Here is a 9610-nt window from a genome sequence, read left to right as displayed (position 1 = left end):
TACTTTGTGCTTTCAGATTTCTATATGCATTGTTACCTTTGACTCCTTTCATTAACATGCCTGCATATAAAAGGACAGATTAAAGTTAAATATATGAATGCTTTATTTTCACAAACACTCTGTAATACCATCCAACATTTCTGCAGAAAATACCAAAAAGAAAACAGCTGCAGCTGATATTTAGAAAAGATTTTCCACCACATGAAAGAAAGAAGAACAGATTTTCAAAAAGTGAAAATTGTAATACATATCTTGCCATAAGTGATGATTTTTGGCAGCTGATTATATTTTTTGTTCATTTTGGGTTTTTTTTTTCGGCAAAGAAAATATTTTGGAAGTTTATTTTATATGTTTATACATATAAAAATGCTTAAGAAACAGATACTTTGATACAAAAATCTCTTTATTGTTTCCTAACTTGACTTTTTTTCCAAGAAAGAGATTGTAAACGTCATAACTTCAGTCACTAGTGTGAAAATTCTTTATTTCTCCTTTTTTCTACAACGGTAGGTTCTGGGAAGATTCCAACTCCCCCTCACACCCTTGCAACACTTTATCTTGATGGTTGTTTCCCTTTGTACTTCAACAGGAGATGGGAAAATGTCTTCTGCATAATTTTCATAAATAAAAAATTTGAACAAAATCACAGCATTTAGTTTAAAGGTTGGTTCATGTGAATGAAAGGTTGTATCCTTTATAAAGGTTCATCTGATTGTTGCTGTACACACAATTTAGTCAAGCTCTTTTAGAGCTATCGACTGTATTAGGTCATTAGAATCACTTCCTAGTTCTTTTTTGCCCTTTTATGAAAACTGTTTTTTTCAATTTTGCAATCACAACTCAGCACAATTGGAGAAGGGGAATACTGCTGTAGCTACAGATGATCTGGTTGCTAACAAACAACTATTGCTTTCCATACATTTTGTCATGATTTCTGCCAAAATGTGAAAACGTAAATGTCAGAGTTAATATGATTTGTTTTGCTTGATTGTGTCACAATAAATGTTAAACTGAAAGATCTTTTCAAAATATTTTTTTGCTTTTACATTGTTGCCATGCTTTGTATTGTTACCTCAGTAAAAGGAAAAATCACAGAAAAAATAAACAAGCTGGTGGTCTATACCTAGGCTATACAGTATGTGAGGTACTAAAGTATAAAAAACACCATACAAGGGAAGCAACATGAAGTACAGTAGTTGTTATGGTTCTGGATTTGTAACTTCACATTTGTAGGTCCAGGTTTGTGGGTAGTAGTGACATTACATGCTGAAAAGAGAAGAAAGGAAACACAATATTTTGGCTGTGAAGCTGAAGACGGCTCCACAGTCAAAACATTGTTTATTTTCTTCTCTTTTCAGCATGGAATAAACATTTACTTATTCCTTTGCAGACTATGTATGCTGACATAGCTACCTATGTGTAGTGACATTACTGTTGTACACTTGAATTCTGTTTCACTCAGATATGCTTCTGAAAAATACCTGAACTTTTAAAATCCTGGGATAAGGGTACCTACTGCATATACATCTATTTGGAGGAATAAATCAAGCCATATAAAGCAGTAATTTGTTCATGTTAACATGAAATTTCTAATTTTTTTCTAGTTATTTTATCTGGATTATTTATCTAGTTACAGGATGTTGTCGTTACTATCTCCTATAGTTTATAAATGTATTACTTTAAATACAGAAATAAACAATATTACTGTAAATAAGCGTCATTTACTGTTGATTACTTTCTTTGTATTTTGATTTATGGGGTTCCTAATGGGGGGTCACTAATGCTGACTGAGGACAAATGACAATTTCAGGCAATCTTTGACTTTGCACTATTTTAAACAGCCGTCAAAAGGTTAGCGTGACCCAATGAGCCTGTTTGTTCCAATCAAGCTATAATAGAAAACCTCTGAATTAAATCCTGCAGCAGGACTTGCGCCCTTACCGATCAGCAGGAGCTGAATGTATGACGACTTTGTATGACAACGTTTGTCCGGGCAGGTTGAGCTATTTTCTATCACAACACTGCCCCCATGTGGCTTGATGTACTGGCTCGTCTCTGCCGGTGATTTCGCATCTGAAGGGCAATTTCAAAAGGTCTTTTTTCTGTCTGTTACAGAGTAAGAGTTGAGTTACTAATACTAAGACTGTCATTCCTTATCTTATAAAAGGCAGCAAAGTAGGAAAACCAGCTTTATTTCATGATGTCATCAATGACTGGAATTGGGTGTGTGTTTGGAGGGGTTCTTTGTCTCCCATTGCTGTTAAACTGCCTGCTGTGGTGTTAATTTCTTGTAGTTTGTACAGATATCTGTCTTCTGCTAAATTCCCAGTGGCTAACAGTCCACCTCCAATCAAATTTAATGAATCTTATAGCTGATTGCCAATTTCAAAATACAGTTTCTTTCTGCAGCCTGCACCTATTTATACCACTCACATACAGATGTTGAGATTACTACTAGTTCTACATCAAGTACTAGTCTATTTGTCAGACACCTTTTATCCAAAGCGACTAACATTTGTACACATTTATGCAGCTGGGTATTTTACTGGGTGAAACCTTGCTTAAGACTTTAAGAGCAGTGTAGCACCTGGAGTTTGAGCCCATATTCTTCCAGTGACAGTACAAGAACATTAATACTTAATGTTAAGTTAAAATGTTAAAATGTTAAGTATCTTCATGCCCAGTGCATGTTCTGTTTTTGCTATTTTACACAGAAAGATCTTCAGAACATGGAAATGAATTCGCTTTACAGGAAAACACCTGTAAGTGCCGTAAGAATTAATAACATCTAACTGGGCATCAGTGTGGCACCTCTTTTCTCTCCTTGTTCATATTTTCACAGCCTGGATCTTGGCATTGCACTGTAGCTCAAAGAGGACAGTGAGAATCTGTGCCAAGGTAACTTGATCTGATCTGTTCCTGGAGCAGGATGCCAGACCCTTGATCATAAACCCAAGAAAACCAAGATACCCATGAAATGAAAGCCAGCATTCTAGATGATGATATGTCATCCTATATGAAAGGCCAAACGACTAAACACAATCTGAAAGTTAACAATGATTGAACCTTTGAACACTGGAAATATGTTTACTCTCTTTGAGAATTTTTTGCTCTCCTCCCTGGCCAGTGGTCGTCTATATTGTTTTAATCGCGCTATAAAATAGAAACATCTCGGTGTTCAGTCCAGTCCTATGTTTCTTAATACCAGAACGCCGAAGCATATTTGCTGTGAGCGAAAACGCTCACTTTCACGAATCTTGCAGGGCAAAACATTCCCGTCATCTCAAGTCTTCAAAACTTCAAAAAACAAGCCCGCGGCTAAAATGAAAAAGTCACGCATCATGACTTTTAAATGTTCCATTAATGCTTCTAAAGACTTCATTTGCAAGTAAGCTACCAGAGCGTTTTGTGCTTTTCGAGACACTAAACAAGAGTATACGAACGTCACACGACGATAAAAAAAATCATATATTGCAAAGTTTCTGAATAGAAGCAAACCAGTTCCGTTACAACTACCGCAACCCGAAATTAAACCGACCATCCACAGTAGTATGCTCTGGTCGGAAATGACTATGAAGAGTAGAATGAATGAACAAAATGCACATGAAGCGAAATGAGGCGAATGTGGTCAGATTCCGTTTTCTTGTTGCAAAATAGTTGGTGTGAAGCTACAGTACGCGGAAAACTAAAACCTCATCAGAGTTGTTGGAGAGCTTTTTAATAATAATAATAATAATAATAATAATAATAATCGGTAGTAGTATATTGTACCTTCCTACAGAATTTGTCGTCTCCATTTGATCCATTAAAATAGCGTAGAATTTTTTTTATTTTACATGTACAATGCGTAAGTCGTGTGTAATTTATAATGACTGCTTTCGTTCTTTAACTATCTTCATCCCATTTCCCCTTTCTCTATAAAAATGAATGCATATTGTACCAAGTCTCTAAGTACTTCACCGTTGTCCCTCTTATTAAAATATCTATGTACGTCTGCCGAACTGTTTGATGTCGTTAGTTTCCTGCTCCTAAAGCATCTGATGAGAATGCCTGGAAGGACAATGTTTTTCAAGATGTAGGAAGTTACCAGTTTTTAAATTCTGTAGTGCAAGGATTAATTGTGAACCGACTGAAATAGAAGGTTTATACGGTGAAAAAAAATCTCACAGTAATTTATAGATCCAAAAGATGCTGTTAAGCAAACCTCACTGGTGGCGTACCTTTTAAAGAAAACCAAACTGATAAGTTCCTTTTTTTTCTTTAAAGAATCCAGATCAGGTTACTCAAAACTCACTGACATCTTTTCATACAAGCATATGGTAGTGTTTGTGAGTTTCCTGATATGTTGGAGATGTAAATGTTGTTATCATACATTTTAATATCAAAGCACTTAACACTACCAATATAATTACTTGCAGATGCAGTTTGAAGCAGTTTGTCAAAATTCTGTTTGAACAAAATCCACTGTCTTTTTATCTGTCAGGTACAGTAGACCTACACTGGATGCTGGGAGAGGTACTGTATATCATATTACAGAAGATTATACTACATTAAGCTATTTTAGTAAATTGCATTGGCTTTTGATCCCTGTTATGTTGATTGACCTGTATGGTTTTCATTACCCAAGATTTGAAGATTGTTCTATTGATAAACAAAAAGTTTAGTTAATATAATCGCTAATCAAACTGCAAATTGCTTTGCCGAAACATGGTGAGTTCATTAGTCTTTTTATTAGATCTGTCTCCATAAAAAGTATTTGTTATTTTTCTAAGTCTTATGCTATGGTGCATTTAGTTTTAGTAAAACCCTAAAAAGTTATTTTCCACAATTTATGCTGTTTTTTAATACTTGTCATCTCCAGTATAAATTCAATTATGAGTGTTATTAAAAAATCAAATTGATATAGGACCCCTATATCATAGGGATCTAGGATCTACAGTAGGATATGTATGTTAATATCATGGTAGTTGGTGCTTCTCAAGTGACTTCCAATGACAGTAAACCAATCGGGAGTGAATTGGCATTCATGTGGTCATGCCTCAAAGGAACTACCCAGTAAGCCAGAAGATGATCCAAACCATGATTCACTACCTCAATATGTCTAAACACAAAATAGGAACAGAAGCAAAAACACTTAGCATTTGCTGGGATATCAGTTAGTTCCTGGTTGCTTGGAGGATTAAAATCCTCACTCAGTTTCATTTCTCCTTCAGTTCTTAAATATCGACTTAGACTGAAATGGTCCTGTTGCTATTTACTGACTACTGAACAAGCTAGATAGGCTTAATGAGCTTAATGACCTTCTTTCATTTTCTTCCTTGTTCCTTGTTAACTTTAAATTAAAAAGGAATTATACAGTTTATTAACACAACTCCAAATACAAAGCAACAATAATAGGGAGTTGAGAGTGTGCTGTGTGTGGTTCTACCTTATACTTCATAGAATGAAGAATATTTTCATTTCCTCCAGACTTCATGTCCCAATGCATTCAGTTAACAAAGCAGGATGATTCGAACTAAGCATATTTTCAACAAGTGGCTTATTAGCTTTCATACCCCCCAACACTGGAAAATAGAAAATCTCAAAGCGGGTCGAAAAAAGCAAAAACCCTTTCTCCTTGATAGAAAAAAATATAATCCCTAACTGTAGTCAGATTTATTTTGTGCAGCTGTTTCAAAGTAAGCTCAACTGGCTTTCATTCTCCAGGTTTCAACTGGAGGGATAACTACCCAGTAAAGTCGTATTCAAACCTAAAAATTTTACAAGGCATTGGAGTTGCTGCAGAAGACAGCTACAGAATGCAAGTTATCAGCAGCTTACATACAAGTAAAGTTGCAGGTATGTTGTTTCCTGGGCTAGGGAGGAAGGTGAGGAATGTATTCGGACAATTCCCAGCTTCTCTGATCTTGGTTCACTGACTAATATTTTGATAACAAGCAAGAACACTTGTTCCGGCTCTCTGGCTTCTTACAGTTCACTTTTATTGTTTCTCACACAATTAAAGTCATTAATTGAACCACGTAGTCCACTTTAATCCTCTGCCTGCTGTACATTCCGGAAACCCTTCCCTAACCGTCACTCCTTGTCACTTAGCAAGGAGACAATTTCATAGTGCTCCCTAAAGGGGAGGGGAAAAGAAGCTTTTCATGCCATGGCAATTGTCATGCTAGGTTATTCATTTTTTATCTTTCCTCTTAGGAGAAATAAACCGTCTTCTCTTGTCCCATATTGTCAAACTTTCATAGCAGGAATTTGTCCCTCTCAGACTGCAGATAGAATCCTCAACTTCACACAGGAATGTCAGTCATAAAACTGTGTACTGTTTCCATGTTTTGTCTAAAGATTGAAAATGTACATCACAGTTCAGTTTCTAAAATTACACCTAGTAATTAAAATTACAACACCAGAAGAATCTAACTTCCCAGTGGGCAAAAGACGTATAATATACGTCTATTAAACGCATACCCTAGACATATAAATGTGGTCCACAATTCGTCTAGAATGAAATTCTAATATACGTCTATTGTTATACGTCAATTATATGTCTATGATTAGATGTTCATTATACATAAATGGTTGGAGTTATATTATACGGATAAATTTAGAGGACTATAATACATATATGGTTGGAGTTCCGGATAACTTTAGAGGTCTATTATATACGTATATGGTTAGAGGTCTATTATACAGATAACTTTAGAGGACTATTATACATATATGGTTAGAGGTCTATTATACATCAAAGATAGGTTTTACAGGTGTAGAAACAAGTAAATCAAGCCAATGATTTGGTTTAGAAATTTATTCTGAAAATACACATTCACACCAGAAAAATATGTATTTCAAATTATACATTGTATATAATCAATCAACAATCAACATATGGGCAATAATCATATAAAACACAACTAGTCTTAAACTTCAGATACAAATTCTGGTAACATGGCAATATACAGTATAGTAATGACAAACACAAACTAATTACATTAACACACTAACTCAAAACCACATTTTGATTCAAATATAAATTTTAAAATGTACAACTTCTATATTTCCAAGAAAAAAATATTAAAATGGAAGTCAAGACGATTTTTGTCCGCCATTTGCAAACCCTGTCTAATTGTCCTAACAGAACCAGAAACCTATTATTTTCAGTGTCCAGATCTTCTGGCCCCCTGCCTTGCATATGCATTCTTCAAGTAACGCATTGCGTGCACCTTTATTTCTTTTTCTGTCGATGTAGGGTGGAACTTCAGCACCGCAGCTAGGAGAAAATTATATAATATTACTACCCAAATAAATTATGATTAATATCTTCTTTAGTATAATCTCAAAAATGAACCATTAAGGTTTACTAAGCTCAAAGCTGAAATAAACGTATAAAATTTGGCTTGCATCATAGCAGTTGAGCAATAAAGTCTCTCCTAATTAAAGAGTACCCAAAGTTTGAAAGTACAACATAGAATAAGAATAATTAGAGAAACGGCAAAACGATTTTGTGTCATCTTCCCCTTCACACTATTTTTATCTGCCATTTTTTGCTTATTTACGTACTATTTTAATCAAAATAATATTAAGTAAGATCTGTATGTATTCAGATAGTATCATTATTATTATTTATTTTTACTCGTCAAAAGAGGATTGCTGAGATATTTGCGGATTTCTTCTACGATTGAAAAATGTGGCCAAAATGGTGACCAACGAATACTAGCAATGCATTGTGGTATATAACCGGAAAATATGCTGGGTTCGATATTTTCTCAACGTATGCGTTTATTAATGTTGTAGATATTATGGTTGAAATTTAACATTGATAATACATCGCGGCTATGTGCCCCCTGTTATGTGCTGATTTGAAATTTTAACGCATGCAGTTAGTAAGGATCGGTCACTGTTGTATGGTATTATATATAATGACATTATGGAATAGGATGGGGACAGGCCTGGCGTCACGGGGGGAGGGAGGAGTGTTGCCCCTTCGGTTTTGGGCAAAAGGATTTACTTTACTTAACTTGCGCCCTAAAAAAATAGGTGTACTTTGTCAATGGTCAGACAACACTAATTGACACTAACAGTCACTCGGACTGTTTGATGTGCAGGAGGGCTATCCGTCCAGGAACGGCACATATCAGTGTCGTTAGTGTCAACATTACGATCCTGTTTGCTCAGGTGGACCGATTCCTTGCAGTAGTTTATCCTTATACTTAAAATCGTTATATAACTAGGACTAGTTATAGCAGTGTGTGCTTTCTGTTGGTTTTACAACTATTTTTTCTTAACGTTTCAGAACCTCCGTCGATGTAGCTGCAAAAATGAACGCGTGTGGTACTTTTCGCTCCAGGCAATACAAACCGCGAGAGTGACGAAAAATGTGAAACTGAACTTCATCGCAAATACCAGATTGCTAGTCGTTATCTTCTATCATGAAGCACCAATCAATGGCATAGCTGCGAGATTTCATTTGGGTAGCTGCACCGTACAGCTCCGTTTCAACCGAATTTGCCCCGGGTACCGCGCGCTGATGGGGGACGGGGTGTCCAGGAAATGGTATCAACTTTTCTCAAGAAAATAAAAATAGAAAATCTATAGGCACTCAAACATTTTACTGTTTTTTTCAGGCAGGTGGCAAGACCCCCTCCGCAAAACCCTTGTATGCAAAGCTGTCCCAGTGGGCAGTGATTCGTCGAATATACAGTACGTACAGTATATATACGTCGCCGCGACGTATAATCAACGTCGAATTGCAACCGTAAAATCGACATTAATAAACGCATATATAACGTCGAAAACACATCTAACACAGTGCCTGAGGCTTTTTACTGTATATATCGTGTGTGCCGCAACTAGGAGTATACGGCAATCTGCATAGTGTACGAAGTAAATTATTTCCGCAGTAATTCATTTATTTACACGTGTATAATAAATATAGTAAATAAATGAATTACTGCGAAAATAATTTACTTCGTACACTATGCAGATTGCCGTATACTCCTAGTTGCGGCGCACACGTACAGTAAAAAGCTTCAGGCACTGTGTTAAGGCTAATTTCAAAGCACTTAAACCAAATGTTCTCTATATGAAGCCTGTACATCTGTTCCTCTTCCTAGTTTCATACACATTTTATTTTTTCATTTATATATTTTCTTTCGGCTTCAGTATTAGGAAACCTGTATTTCTAGTTTTTCAAATGAATTGTTAATCATTTATCTTATTTATTGTGGCTAGTTTTGTATCTGTTAGTCTGGTATAAACCATGTAGTATGGCTGTTTAGTACTCACCAATTTGTTATTGTTTTTCTTTTTTAGGTGTTGTGAAACAGATATTTCAAAACACTTGAGTGCAAAACATATTGACCAGTATGTAAATAAACATTTCCCACATATTTCCTGCACATTCACGAAAACAAACAGTTGTTCTCTCTAACTCTGTTACTGTACACATTTTCACCGCACTGCCTTTTTATCACAAGCTCTTATATATAAAGTTCTTATTATCTATAATCTATGTACAGTTTCCTGTTTCAGGTGGAAACAGAAACTCTCAAGAATTAAGTTTGTTATTACAGCTTGACAGGCAGTGATAAGAAGTTGTGCAACATGCAGAGTAACA

The sequence above is a fragment of the Atractosteus spatula genome, chromosome 4 (genome assembly GCF_055471065.1).
Source record: "Atractosteus spatula isolate fAtrSpa1 chromosome 4, fAtrSpa1.hap1, whole genome shotgun sequence".
Classification (NCBI taxonomy): Eukaryota; Metazoa; Chordata; class Actinopteri; order Semionotiformes; family Lepisosteidae; genus Atractosteus; species Atractosteus spatula.
The sequence above is the reverse complement of the archived record's forward strand: the minus strand, read 5'-3'. Positions refer to the sequence as shown.